At 42.3% G+C, this 15,418-nt stretch overlaps 1 protein-coding gene across 9 annotated transcripts in view; it reads left to right on the top strand.

The window, feature by feature from the left end:
- The first annotated feature begins 6,327 nt into the window (after positions 1 to 6,327).
- The window catches only part of LOC118400067 (neural cell adhesion molecule L1-like protein), a 73,198-nt gene continuing 64,107 nt past the window's right edge, over positions 6,328 to 15,418 (top strand). For 4 of the 9 annotated variants that reach the window (XM_035796466.2, XM_035796471.2, XM_035796469.2 and 1 more), the window contains exon 1: positions 6,330 to 6,656. The gene's annotated coding sequence lies outside the window, so the exon portion shown is untranslated. Of the gene's footprint in view, positions 6,657 to 15,418 lie in introns of all 9 variants that reach the window. The other 5 variants (XM_035796468.2, XM_035796467.2, XM_035796464.2 and 2 more) reach the window with 3 other exon arrangements.

The raw sequence follows: 15,418 nt of genomic DNA, 5'->3' as shown, positions 1-15,418 counted from the left end.
TACAGTGGGGCAAAAAAGTATTTAGTCAGCCACCAATTGTGCAAGTTCTCCCACTTAAAAAGATGAGAGGCCTGTAATTTTCATCATAGGTACACTTCAACTATGACAGACAAAATTAGAAAAAAATCCAGAAAATCACATTGTAGGATTTTTTATGAATTTATTTGCAAATTATGGTGGAAAATAAGTATTTGGTCACCTACAAACAAGCAAGATTTCTGGCTCTCACAGACCTGTAAATTCTTCTTTAAGAGGCTCCTCTGTCCTCCACTCGTTACCTGTATTAATGGCACCTGTTCGAACTTGTTATCAGTATAAAAGACACCTGTCCAAAACCTCAAACAGTCACACTCCAAACTCCCCTATGGCCAAGACCAAAGAGCTGTCAAAGAACAGCAGAAACAAAATTGTAGACCTGCACCAGTCTGGGAAGACTGAATCTGCAATAGGTAAGCAGCTTGGTTTGAAGAAATTAACTGTGGGAGCAATTATTAGGACATGGAAGACATACAAGACCACTGAACACGCAAGATCTCACCCCGTGGGGACAAAATGATCACAAGAACGGTGAGCAAAAATCCCAGAACCACACGGGGGGAACTAGTGAATGACCTGCAGAGAGCTGGGACCAAAGTAACAAAGCCTACCATCAGTAACACACTACGTCGCCAGGGACTCAAATCCTGCAGTGCCAGACGTGTCCCCCTGCTTAAGCCAGTAAATGTCCAGGACCGTCTGAAGTTTGCTAGAAAGCATTTGGATGATCCAGAAGAAGATTGGGAGAATGTCATATGGTCAGATGAAACCAAAATATAACTTTTTGGTAAAAACTCAACTTGTTGTGTTTGGAGGACAAGGAATGCTGAGTTGCATCCAAAGAACACCATACCTACTGTGAAGCATGGGGGTAGAAACATCATGCTTTGGGGCTGTTTTTCTGCAAAGGGACCAGGACGACTGATCCGTGTAAAGGAAAGAATGAATGGGGCCATGTATCGTAAGATTTTGAGTGAAAACCTCCATCCATCAGCAAGGGCATTGAAGATGAAACGTGGCTGGGTCTTTCAGCATGACAATGATCTCAAACACACCGCCCGGGCAACGAAGGACTGGCTTCGTAAGAAGCATTTCAAGGTCCTGGAGTGGCCTAGCCAGTCTCCAGATCTCAACCCCATAGAAAATCTTTGGAGGGAGTTGAAAGGCCATGTTGCCCAGCAACAGCCCCAAAACATCACTGCTCTAGAGGAGATCTGCATTGAGGAATGGGCCAAAATACCAGCAACAGTGTGTGAAAACCTTGTGAAGACTTACAGAAAACGTTTGACCTCTGTCATTGCCAACAAAGGGTATATAACAAAGTATTGAGAAACTTTTGTTATAGACCAAATACACTGCTCAAAAAAATAAAGGGAACACTAAAATAACACATCCTAGATCTGAATGAATGAAATATTCCTATGATGAAAATTACAGGCCTCTCATCTTTTTAAGTGGTAGAACTTGCACAATTGGTGGCTGACTAAATACTTTTTTGCCCCACTGTATATGGATGAACAATGGCCAACCGGCATAGGCAAGATGCAATAGTTGGTATAAAATACAGTTGAAGTCGGAAGTTTACATACACTTAGGTTTGAGTCATTAAAACTAGTTTTTCAACCACTCCACAAATTTCTTGTTAACAACCTATAGTTTTGGCAAGTCGGTTCGGACATCTACTTTGTGCATGACACAAGTAATTTTTCCATCAATTGTTTACAGACAGATTATTTCACTTATAATTCACTGTATCACAATTCCAGTGGGTCAGAAGTCTACATATTGTAACGGTGTTCGTTTGTTGAAGGAGAGTCAGACCAAAATGCACCGTGGTGGTTACTCATGTTCTTTAATGACGAATAGCAAATTCATGAAATAACTATACAAATACAAAACAACAAACGGAACGTGAAAACCTATACAGCCTGTCTAGTGAACAACTACACAGAGACAGGAACAATCACCCACAAAATACACAGTGAAACCCAGGCTACCTAAATATGGTTCCCAATCAGAGACAACGAGAATCACCTGACTCTGAATGAGAACTGCCTCAGGCAGCCAAGCCTATGCTAGACACACCCCTAATCAACCACAATCCCAATGCCTACAAAAACCCCAATACGACAACACAATAAACCCATGTCACACCCTGACCTGAACAAATAATTAAAGAAAACACAAAATACTAAGACCAAGTCGTGACACATATACTAAGTTGACTGTGCCTTTAAACAGCTTGGAAAATTCCAGAAAAATTATGTCATGGTTTTAGAAGCTTCTGATAGGCTAATTGACAACATTTGAGTCAGTTGGAAGTGTACCTGTGGATGTATTTCAAGTCCTACTGTCATGTCTTGTGTGTAGGTGGCAGGGAAGTCAGGTGCAGGAAAATCAAACTTGGTATAATTGAGTAGTTTAATAACGTAAAACAAAAACTCCAAAACCAAAGTACATAATAAAATAATAAATAAATAATAATAAAATAAACGTGGGTACACCAATCCATAAACCACGAGCATAACAACAAACAATCTCTGACAAGGACATGAGGGGAAACAGAGGGTTAAATAAATCCACAACATTTAATGAATGGGATTGGAACCAGGTGTGTAGGAAGACAAAACCAATGGAAAATGAAACATGGATCAATGATGGCTAGAATACCGGTGACGTCGACTGCCGAGCAAGGAGAGGCATCGACTTCGGCAAAAGTCGTGACACCTACGTTCAAACGCAGTGCCTCTTTGCTTGACATCATGGGAAAAAACAAAAAAATCAGCCAAGACGTCAGAAAACAAAATTGTAGGCCTCCACAAGTCTGGGTCATCCAATTTCAAAACGCCTGAAGGTACCACATTCATCTGTACAAACAATAGTACGCAAGTATAAACATCATGGGACCACACAGCCGCGTTCTGTCTCTGAGAGATTAAAGTACTTTGGTGCGAAAACTGCTAATCAATCCCAGAACAACAGCAAAGGACCTTGTGAAGATTCTAGAGGAAACAGTTACAAAAGTATCTATATCCACAGTAAAACAAGTCCTATATCGACACAACCTGAAAGTCCGCTCAGCAAGGAAGAAGTCACTGCTCCAAAACCAACATATAAACAATTGTGGGCAGAACTGAAAAAGCATGTACGAGCAAGGAGGCCTACAAATCTGACTCAGTTGCACCAGCTCTGTCAGGAGGAATGGGTCAAAATTCACCCAACTTATTGTGGGAAGCTTGTGGAAAGCTACCTGAAACGTTTGACCCAAGTTAAACAATTTCAAGGAAATGCTACCAAATACGAATTGAGTGTGCGTAAACTTCTGACCCACTGGGAATGTGTTGAAATAAATAAAAGCTGAAATAAATCCTTCTCTCTACTATTATTCGGGCATTTCACAATCTTAAAATAAAGTGGTGATCCTAACTGAAAAAAAGACAGGGGATTCTTACTGGGATTAAATTCAGAAATGGTAAAAAACTGAGTTTAAATGTATTTGGCTAAGGTGTCTGTAAACTTCTGACTTCAACTGTGCATACGTAGAATGTATGCACACATGACTGTAAGTCGCTTTGGATAAAAGCGTCTGCTAAATGGCATATATTATTATTATTATTAGTAATGCAAGATATGTAAACAACATTATTAAAGTGACTAGTGATCATTTGTTAGAGTGGCCAATGATTTCAAGTCTGTATGTAGGCAGCAGCCTCTCTGTGTTAGTGATGGCTGTTTAACAGTCTGATGGCCTTGAGATAGAAGCTATTTTTCACCCTCTCAGTCCCAGCTTTGATGCACCTGTGCTGACTTTGCCTTTTGGATGGTAGCGGGGTGAACAGGCAGTGGCTTGGGTGGTTGTTGTCCTTGATGATCTTTTTGGCCTTCCTGTGACATCGGGTGGTGTAGGTGTGCTGGAGGGCAGGTAGTTTGCCCCTGGTCATGCGTTGTGCAGACCACACCACCCTTTGGAGAGCCCTCTCAATTGTGCATCTGTAAAAGTTTGTGAGGATTTCAGGTGACAAGCCAAATTTCTTCAGCCTCCTGAGGTTGAAGAGGTCCTGTTAATCCTTATGCACCACGCTGTCTGTGTGAGTGGACCATTTCAGTTTGTCTGTGATGTGTACGCCGAGGAACTTAAAACGTTCCACCTTCTCCGCTACTGTCCCGTCGATGTGGATAGGGGGGTGCTCACTCTGCTGTTTCCTGGAGTCCATGATCATCTCCTTTGTTTTGTTGACATTGAGTGAGAGGTTTTTTTCCTTCCACCACATTCCGAGTCTCCTCACCCCCTCCCTATAGGCTGTCTCGTCGTTGTTGGTGATCAAGCATACTACTGTTGTGTCGTCTGCAAACTTGATGATCGAGTAGGAGGCGTGCATTACCACACAGTCATGGGTGAACAGGGAGTACAAGAGGAGCTGAGCATGCACCCTTGTGGGGATCAGTGAAGTGGAGATGTTGTTTCCTACCTTCACCATCTGGGGGCAGCCTGCCAGGAAGTCCAGGAACCAATTGCACAGGGCAGGGTTGAGACCCAGGGCCTCAAGCTTAATGATGAGCTTGGAGGGTACTATGGTGTTGAATGCTGAACTGTAGTCAATGAACAGCATTCTTACATAGGTATTCCTCTTGTCCAGATGGGATAGGGCAGTGTGCAGTGTGATGGCGATTGCATCGTCCTTGAACCTATTGGGGCGGTATGCAAATTGCAGTGTGTCTAGGGTGATAGGTAAGGCGGAGGTGTTATAATCCTTGACTAGTCTCTCAAAGCACTTCATGATGACAGAAGTGAGTGCTACAGGGTGATAGTCATTCAGTTCAGTTACCTTTGCCTTCTTGGATACAGGAACAATGGTGGCCATCTTGAAGCATGTGGGGACAGCAGACTGGAATAGGGAGAGATTGAATATGTCCGTAAACACACCAGCCAGCGGGTCTGTGCATGCTCTGAGGACGCGGCTAGGGATGCCGTCAGGGGCGGCAGCCTTGCGAGGGTTAACACATTAAATGCCTTACTCACGTCAGCCACGGAGAAGGAGAGCCCACAGTACTTGGTAACGGGCCGCGTTGGTGGCACTGTGTTATCCTCACAGTGGGCAAAGTAGATAACACTCCGTATGCTTAGGTGGGATGGTACAGTAATTCTACTGTAGTGGTTAGATATTCTCTACCCCATGACATTGTAGAGTACTCTCTGCTCATTGAATACTGAAACAGGTGTTCTCAGTCTGACAAGAAATCAAATTGTACAGTATTTGATGGAGCGCTCTTTGTAATGTGGAGTGTGCCTCATATAAAGATCCTATTACACACAGTGCTCCTTGAATGCATCGTGAAATCCCGTCAATGTGATTAAAATGGCCTGAATTAGATTAGGTTGGATTCTATTGAGTCTGTTCATTCCCTCTCTCGGACGTATCAGGTTAAGCACTTGAGAGAACATGGTGAAATCTATTAAATGTGGAAAGGGATGTATAGAATAGTTTTGAAAGTAGCCTGTAACATTTTACACAAAAAAAACCCAGGTCCTAGGTCATGGGGCAGTGTTGTCATCCAATTACATCACTCTCAGCCATAAACATATATTTTTTTTCCTGGAATAACTGACCCTGTCCAGACCACAGCAACAGCTACCCAGAATAACTGTATCCAACTATTGCCCTTATAACCTCGCTGACAGCATGCATTTCTAATTTGTTACAGCGTGTTACTCATCACTGAGCAGAGCTTAGATGGCAGGTGTCTCCTGAAAATTTCAAATTAGCACCCAGTAATATGGTGGAGGTTGAAAAGCTAATTTGATTGCTACCTGACCTCCCCCACCCCGCACAGCTGATCAGTGGCACAGAGATTGAGCAAGTGCTTTAATGATGTTGCTGCTGTCTGAGGTTGTGAAACAATCCCTCCCTACACGGAGTAGTATGGTGTCTCCCTCCCTAATATGACCGTTAGGGTCTCCTACATTGGGAATTAGCTGTTGACGTATCGACACAAATTAGGTGAATGTATTAAAAATATATATATTTGTATTGTGTGGCTCATTAATAGCCTACCTGCATTATGTGGTTCCTATACAAACCTATACCACCCATGCCCTTGGATAATCTATCTGCCATATCCTGCGAAGTTGTTTGATTACATTCACAATTATAATTCCCCTTTCCTCTGATTTACACTCACAATTTCAATTCAATTTTCCCCCCATTCAATATACTGTATGTCTTCATTTGAGTTGGCTGTCAACCCCCTCCTCCCCGAAACCTGCCTGCCCATTTTGCTAGCGCAATAACGTTGCTGTCATTGAGGGTGGTTTAACCCGGTCACACCGTTGAGAAGTTGTGGAGGGTTTTCTCGGTTGCCATGGATTTCTAAAAGCTTATTGACAGCGATAGGGTCCCTTTCTCTGAATGTCTTTGTAAGAGACAACCTATACTTTAGCTTTTTTATTTTTTTTTCAGCGGGAGCGATAGAGTCCACGGTGAGGAAGGCGTTCTCGTGTCATTCTAGTTCCGTCTGAGCGCACGTTTTGAGATTCAGTAGCGACAAGTATCTCAAGCGGCTGTAAAACAAATTCAACCTCCGCAAACTGCTTGAACGATAGGACCTGCTCTTTAAAAAAAGTAAGTGTATTTAGTTTCGCAAATCTATCTTTGTATATATTTACGGTAAATGCATAAATGTTTTTCTCCCTAATCTGTTCTTGTTCATTAGTTCGTCATTTTGTGATACTTTGCTCCAAAGTTGGCAAGCATAAATAATCATAGCCGGTGTATCAAGTAGGCTACTAAGATAGGCAATTCGTTATAGGCTAATCATAGAAGAATGACTTGTAAAATAAAATAAAAATTGTCAGGGTGAACATAAAATTCACTCATTAGCTAATGCAACTAGCTGTAGCCTAGAATGGATGTCTCTATTGCCATTGTAATGCCATTGTAAACAATGTTGGTTTACATGCGTTCATCTCATTGATTTCACTTACATCTAAATGGATTTCTTAAAACAAAATCCATTGATCACACAGCATGCATAGTGTTTTATGTTGCGTAGCAATACTATTGTTGGCAGGGATGCTGAGTCAATAGTGCAGAATTTAACGTTTTCTTTTCACAACATGGAATGGTAGCCCAGACAACAAACCCTATGGCCACCTTATACCTAATTTGTTATTGGGGGCATGGGGAGAAACTGACCCCCGCCCCTATTGTTATCTGCCACTGTGAGCTACTTTTCTCCATCAAGGAAATTCATCTCCATCATATGTATTGCTGTGGATTATGAGGCAAGTGTTGTTTGTGGAGAGCACATGGCCTCACAATATGATGAGTGATTTTGTCTTTAATGAGTAAAATGTAAGTCACATTTGAAGTAGCAGATTGCTATTATTGGAGCCTCTACGTTCCATAATTGATTTTGAGCAAGATTGAGCCCGGTGATGATGATTCGTTTTTGTGCGAGTCTACAGATACCAGTGTGTACAGCATAATGAAGCACGCTTTGTTTTGCCTCAGTGATTCCTCTCAGAATGTGCTTTTAGTCATTAAAGCGACTAAGTAGTAAACATTTTGGTCGGTTGTTTCCCAACACACAGTACAGTGCCTCTTGGGGATTACGTGCTTGGAGAACCTAAAGAGGAAAACACATCATAGCTTCTGCTCAATTTGGTCCTGTTTTTGATATGCTTCCATTCGTCTTCGCCTTGTGCTTGTGTGCAGCAACACTTGCCAAGCCACATCAGTTAGAGGGACCTTGTGAAGGTCACACTTCCATTTCTGGACAAATCAGCCTGTCCCTAAGTTATTTTTTACCCCTTTACCCAGGTAAAGGTGGCCAGGCACATCCAATGTGGATTGATGGGCCTATACCTAGATCCTGCAGTGTGTATGTGCAAAGAGTTTATATACCACCAGGTAGCTCATTATTACTCCACGCTAAAGATGGAGCCTCTCATGGTACCCGGGGATCACTCGTCGTCCCAAGCCTCTCAGTATTCAGGCCACTGGTGCTTTGTGCCTAAAAGTAGGTCGAATACTTCTCACCAAATAACTTGAATGAAGCCCAGTGTAATTGGACAAGGAAGGGCTCCACCACCAACTCCCTACAGGTCCAGGTCAGCCATGGCAACATCTCTCACCACTTAACATGTGAATCCGACCGGACAGATTTCATGCCTATTTTGTTTTCAGGTCAAGAAAGTGCATGAAAAAATACCAGATTGTGTCGGGGTAGTAAAGCTACTGGCATGGACATTCAACATAGTTTGAAGACTGAACAGTAGACTCAGATAATATCCCTTTCATTCCCTTACTCTCTCTTCCATTCACATACCAGAATACAGTCAGTCATACAAACACACACCTGTGCCTGTAACTACATTTGCTGCATTGCCTTTTCATTTACATGCAATCCCTAATACAAATAAGCAATGCCTCCTGAGACAGCATGACTTTTGAAGCTGTGTGTGTGTGTGTGTGTGTGTGTGTGTGTGTGTGTGTGTGTGTGTGTGTGTGTGTGTGTGTGTGTGTGTGTGTGTGTGTGTGTGTGTGTGTGTGTGTGTGTGTGTGTGTGTGTGTGTGTGTGTGTGTGTGTGTGAGAGAGAAGTGGGAGGAAGAGAGAGAGAAGTGGGAGGAAGAGAGAGAGACAGGGATATGGAAGGAGAGGGAAGAAGCAGGAGGGAGAGAGAGAGAGACACTCCATTATTCTACCGGCACCCTCCTGACTGATGGAATCCGTATTAGACACACAGGCTACTAGTAGAGATTAGAGATGAGCTTGGCAACAGGAAGCAGAGATGAATTGCTGTACAGATGTAATTGCCCATTGATGATGCCCCTTTATCCCTTCATCTCTAAAACACTGGTGATAGATAACACAGATTAGCCTTTCTTGACCCTCCTTGGACTGTGACAGAGAGAGCAATTATACTGACCCAGGAACAGATACCGATATCATAAACACTGATTACATGAAACATTGTGACATGCCTAGCTGTACTCTAGACAGCAGACTCTGTATCGCATCAGCAGCATGTTGGAAGGTGTGGTTGAGCCTAGCAAGTACCCAGGCCTAATTGAACTTCCGTCGGTACAAGCTATTACAGTGACAACTCCTGCTCCCTTTAGTGCAGGCAGTGTTCACAGTGCTGCAGCTCTGCCCTGAGCCCTCCTCTTTCATGTTTACTGCTGGTGACAGGAGGAAGAAGCAATCTGCCCTGTATGTTCTGGAAATATGTTTGGTTGCATGAAATATTCAGTTATCGTTCTCCATAATCCCTGCCTGCTTTTCTGGAAATGTGCATACGGTATCCGTTCTTGTTATGCTACCTTTTTAAAATAGACTCGGGGAGAGATTTCTGTCCGTTCAGCCTTGGAGGGGTTGGGTGGGGGATGATGAAGATGCAATGATAAGAGTTGGCGATCACCTTTAACAGGCTGCTGTATTGTTGGGGACACTGGGTGAACATGATCAATGGCAGTCTACTCTGCACGGACAATTCATCTTCAAACCTAACACTGAAGGACAAACCTGCAATGAGGTCAATGTTATCGCACATGTTCAGGGGTTCCTTTCCCGGAACAACCCAGTGGGAGGGAGATAGGAGGCTTGTCTCTCTCGCTGGCAAGGTCCCCTGTACACTTCCGTGCTTAAGGCATTGGCTGGGGCTATCATTCTCCATGTGACATGACTAAAGGATATGCCATTGCAGAGAGTGAAGCCCTGTCCCATTCAGTGCACTTGGTTTATTGCAGTCCGGATTATCATTTGCTCGTGGCTATAGGCTTACAAGCTTGTCATATCTCAGATGTTGTCATGTGTTCTTTCAGACAGAGGCAGTTTGTGGTTATTGTTATGTCCTGGCAGAGGCATTCACAGCTCCATATTAGACATGTCTCCCCTTTATGGTGCCTTAGGCTATTTGTGAAAGGCTTTTCCATGAGAAATAAATCGTCTTTCCCTTTTCTCAATGAAACAGGCAGCATCTTACTTGTTCTGCCTCAGTACATGGTGAAAATGTCAGCTTCAAATACAATTTTGTACAGTTTTATGAAAAACAAATCCACAAAATCATGTTTGCATTTTTCATCCTGCAATGTTTTCATAGGAATGAGAACCACAACCAATAGGATTAGGTTTTATTGGATGCCGTTTGAGCCAACTGTACATTACCTTTCTGAAAGAACAGGATTTACAATGTAGCCCTGAGCCACTCTAGCCCCGCACGCCTATTATCATTCAGATTTATAGTGCTTTTTGTTTTGTGGTGGTCTGAATTTTCACAAGTGAATCTAATACAGTATATGTAAAAAACACAATGAAAAGGCCAGCGTATCCACAAGGTCCTCAAATGTACAACAAAACCTGACAGCCTTAGCATAAAGAGCAAGTAGTTACAGCGGTAGGATCTTCATTTGATCACTCTTTTGTTGCTGAGAATTAGGAAATGCAAACTTGTAGTGTATTCAAGGTTTCAAAAGGCTTTTAAAGTGTGGAACTCCCACTTTAAAATGTCAGACTTGGTTTGCATGAACTACAAGAAATCTCCATAAATTATGATCCACGTAATAATTCACATTCCCTGTTGCTGCAGGGTTATTTTCCTGCTGTAGCAAACTGGCTCAAATGAAGATCCTGCATCTGTATGATCCCGAATGAAAGCCAGTAGAATATCACCATTATTCGGTACAGATGTGACAGACAGGCTCGGGGACAGGCAGATCTGGACAAGGAAAAGTGCCGTTGTCTCAAGTAGCATGATACGATGAGGTAGCAGAAAGTTCCCCCTTCCTTCCCTCTCAGCTGATGGGTGAATGTCATGTAAACCACTAAGGACAATGGGGAGTGTAATTTAGGAGAATATTGACTACACAAAGGATACACAAGGCTCATGTTTAACATCTACTACATGCGCTGCTATGTAATAGAGTACAACTTTCCTCGTACCAACTGTATTTTATGGGCAATGAAAATAGGTGCATGTTGTACACATAACCATATGGCGTTGTTGTTGAATGAATCTGGTGGGTAGACAGACGCAAACAAACATCAACCGTATGCACAGTGACCCCATACATCCAAGTGTACACAAACACAAGCACCAGGTGCTCCACCATAATTGTCTAAGCCGCGTGTGCTCACCATTTTGCGGCTTCCCATAATATTAACATGTAACTCCTGTTTTGTTTGGAATGAGATATGTCCCTAATAAAAGCCCCAGCCAGCGTCTGTAGGGGGAAACGTTGTAATGTCGGTCCCTAAGACCGAGCCTGGTGTGAGGGCAGTGGTCCTCTGGGACCTCATTACACAGCGTGGAGCTCTACTGGGGGCTGTAAGCAGAGCAGACGCCTGGCTGCCTGGGACTCTCAGCTTATGATGGAGATGCATGCCAGATGTAGGATCACTGGGTGTGATAAGCTATACACCAGCATCCCGACGTGTACTGCTCTGCATAGCAAGAGCCTGTTTACTGGCTCAGCCATGCCTAGAGTCAGGGCTCTCCCCTAACGGGGGATCAGAGCACGTATCAACCATAATTAGAATAATGAATCGAGGTGGGCATGCTTAATAGTTGGATGGGTTGCCATGTGTAAAATCTTAATCTTCTCTCAGTTGGAAGGTGCAGTGATTGTGCTATTGTTCCAATGACTGTATATGAATGGACAAATCCATCGATTATGTGAAAACATTCATTCCTATGGGAAGACCCGTGGAGGCTGATGAGGGGAGGACGGTTCATAATAATATCTGTAAGGGAGTAAATGGAATGGTATCAAACACATGGAAACCATGTGTTAGATGTATTTGATACCATTCCACTGATTCCACCCCAGCCATTACCATGAGCCACCAACCTCCTGGGGTGAAGAATCAATAGCGCATTGGAAGTTGGTTTTATCTTGCTAAGATGGCGTCTCATGAAGACATAACATGCGCAGTTTGAGCTAGTCCAGGAAGTGACCTTTGCAGCCTCGCTCAGTGCTGCCCCCACTTATTGTGTATCTCCAAGTTGAAGGCTGGCGTCCCGAGTGGCGAAGTAGTCTAAGGCACTGCATCGCAGTTTTGCAGTGTCACTACAGCCTGGGGTTCGATCCCCGGCTGTGTCACAACTGGCCGTGATCGGGAGTACCATAGGGTGACGCACAATTGACCCAGCTTTGTCTGGGTTAGGGGAGTGGTTGGCCAGTCGTCAGTTGATCGGTGTTTCCGCCGACACATTGGTGCAGCTTCCGGTTTAAGCGAGCGGGTGTTAAAAAGCAGCGCGGTTTGGCGGGTCATATTTCGGAGGACGCATGAACGGGACCGTTGCAACTAAATGATCCTTATAACTCCTTCTGTGTGAGCTTTTAAAAGAATCTGTTCAAGGACATACATCTGGTGTAATAGATGCAATTATTGGTGCTATGACTGTCTTCACATTTCTTAATTTTTAAAAATTTACTCAGAGATTGACCACGAAGATAGTAATTTTCCCATTCACTATAATGGGGGATCATGTTTTCTGAAAACAGTGCCTGCAGTACCACGGTCGGCCTTGAACTCCGGGGCTTCAAAGAGAGGGGGAAGTCGTTCTCTCCTGTATTAGCTAATGTTGGTTAGAGTTGGTTAATGTTACTGAAGCACAGCAGCTGGAAACAAATGACTTCATCATTTCAATTGAATGAGTGCTTTCAGGGATTCTCATTTGTCATAGCAAAATTGGAGTTGCTTTACATAGTTGATTTCCCCAGCTCAATTCACAATTATATGACACCCTAAGATTCGTCAGCAATCAGCTGAATGTTTTGGTGCAGTTTTTCAAATGATAAAATACATTTAACATGTCTAAAATATTAAACTTGACTGCTTGGCCATGAACTTCCATTTTGGAGATTTGTCAGAATATTTATTGGGTTTCTGGACATCTTTATGTCGGTCCTTGGCGTACTGGTAGACAGCCAGAACACAGCAATAGTCTTTCTGAATGTTCTCTTCCCCCAGACATGGAAAATGTTGAGGACAAGCCTTGCCAAACTGGTCAAGAACCAGCACCATTTGTCAGCTTGGAGGTAACTTCTGCCCATTTCTACTGATCTAACCGTGAGACCACCTGCAGAGCAGTGGAGACCCTTTGACCTCATTATTTTTCCAACTCCAGATTCTTGGGTAAATAACAAAACTCCTGGCCGGAGCCATTTATTTTTATGGCGCTACATTGGATTGTAAAGTAAGCCTGCCACCTATCACTTTCCAGTGTTTACTGCTAGGTTTTGCTAGTGCCAGGGAAGTGGTTTTGTGTGAATTGACTGCAGGTGTGTCTAAGTAAGTGAGTGAGGCTGAGTTTTTATCTCTGTCAGTGGGTTAGGGGGCCCAGTTTTGATAAAACCACATGGTGTCTTTCCTCCTAATCAGTATCTCATATATCCCTAATTTAGATAGAAACCTCTCTCTGCACACATCATTAACTATGTTTCCATAAACTTCTCCAGTTGTTTTTTGGTCGACATTTAGAAAGTTCACATAGAAAATAGATGTGACAATTGCTTGCTACGGTGTGTTTCCATTGAACTCTCTTGTGTCGTTAAAAACAGCTGGACATAATGACGTCACCCCCCTCCCTCCAAAAAAATGGTGTATCAATAAATTGGCAACAGCCTGTATGCCCTCCCACCCTGTTTCATGTCCCAAGTAAGCATTATTCTCATGTGCCAACATATCGCCACGGTCTTGCACAGAAACTTGCACTCCTCTACTCCTGTAGATCTGAAATAATTGGATCGTGAAATTTGCATCCAGCCAACCAGGAAAAACAAGGTGTGAAATTCAGGCATTCATTAAAGTCGGGACAATCCTTGTCCTGCAAAGAAACATTATTTTTGTTGCAACGTTACTTTTGTGAAAATTAACCTGGGTCAATGGAAACCTGCCTAACAAGGCTTTGGGATAGTATGAACAGTAAATGCCATCTGTTGCTATTGTTTAACACTTTACAATTTAAAATGTCTTCATCATGTCTTGCTATGGACTTCTCATTAATACTCATTAATACCTCATTAATACTTAAACAGGCAAAGGCTTTGGCATCCACTAGAATGGTGTTGTGTGCTTGTTATTTGAGGAAAGAGCTTGGGTATATGGGGAAACATGTTTTTTTCCTGTGTTTTCTATTATATTGTACTGCTGATGAAACTAACACTGTGAAAGTGTGAAACAATTTGATTGGTGTTACTTCTGATAGTTGCAGGTTTGCATGGGCATGTTTTGGCTTTCCATGGTGACATCACCATTCGGTCAATTGCTTATTAGACCAATAACAAAAAGTGTTCCAATAACAGCTAGTATTCCGTTTTCCCCTCCCCAATTAGACCACTCCAGACAGTCCTAGCTAAGTTATTGCTTGAGAAATTGTCTTTTGCTAAAAAGCTACTTTTCCCATTTTAATGGAAATCTATTATAGTAAGCTATTTAATTGTTACCCAGAAAATATTTGATGTAAAAAAAAAAAACTGTTGCATTGGGCCTTTAAAAGTACTCTGAAAACAAATTGTGTTATACCTTTTTTGGAGGATGATGAAAGAGTAAACGGACTCTAAATATTTTATTCATGTTGTCGGTTGCCATTATATTTAGGAAATCCCGTACACGTGCCCTTAGGTTTAAGATAAGATAGGAAAACCCATCTTAAGTAAACCATCTCTAAGTAGAATCTGTGCCATATTTCTCTCTCAGAAATATAACAATACTATATAATACTACAGTACTTAATATAGAATTATATTGTAAACTGTAGTATACTGTAGAATACTATACTTCAAACTGTAGTTTCCTGCGATCATGTGTAGTACTTACCAGAGGTGGGACCAAGTCATTGTTTTACAAGTCACAAGTAAGTCTCAAGTCTTAGCACTCAAGTCCCAAGTCAAGACAGGCAAGTCCGAATCAAGTCTCAAGACAAGACTGTCAAGTTTCAAGTCTTTAACCTTAAGTTTCAAGTCCTAAACAAGTCATTTTCACCTTTTATTTAACCAGGTAGGTTTGTTGAGAACAAGTTCTCATTTACAACTGCGACCTGGCCAAGATAAAGCAAAGCAGTTCGACACGTACAACAACACAGAGTTACACATGGAATAAAACAAACATACAGTCAATAATACAGTAGAAAATATCTGTATACAGTGTGTGCAAATGGGCTAAGATAAGGGAGGTAAGGCAATAAATAGGCCATGGTGGCAAAGTAATTACAATATACCAATAAAACACTGGAATGATAGATGTGCAGGATTTGAATGTGCTACGCGTGCTCTTCACCAAATGTAATACCACCTCATATTCTTAACAAGAGTAATAGTTAGTATATTACATTTACGCAAATCATGAATGCTTTAAAAAAAATCTATATATTTATTAC

The sequence above is a fragment of the Oncorhynchus keta genome, chromosome 21 (assembly GCF_023373465.1).
Source record: "Oncorhynchus keta strain PuntledgeMale-10-30-2019 chromosome 21, Oket_V2, whole genome shotgun sequence".
Classification (NCBI taxonomy): domain Eukaryota; kingdom Metazoa; phylum Chordata; class Actinopteri; order Salmoniformes; family Salmonidae; genus Oncorhynchus; species Oncorhynchus keta.
The sequence above is the reverse complement of the archived record's forward strand: the minus strand, read 5'-3'. Positions and strand labels throughout refer to the sequence as shown.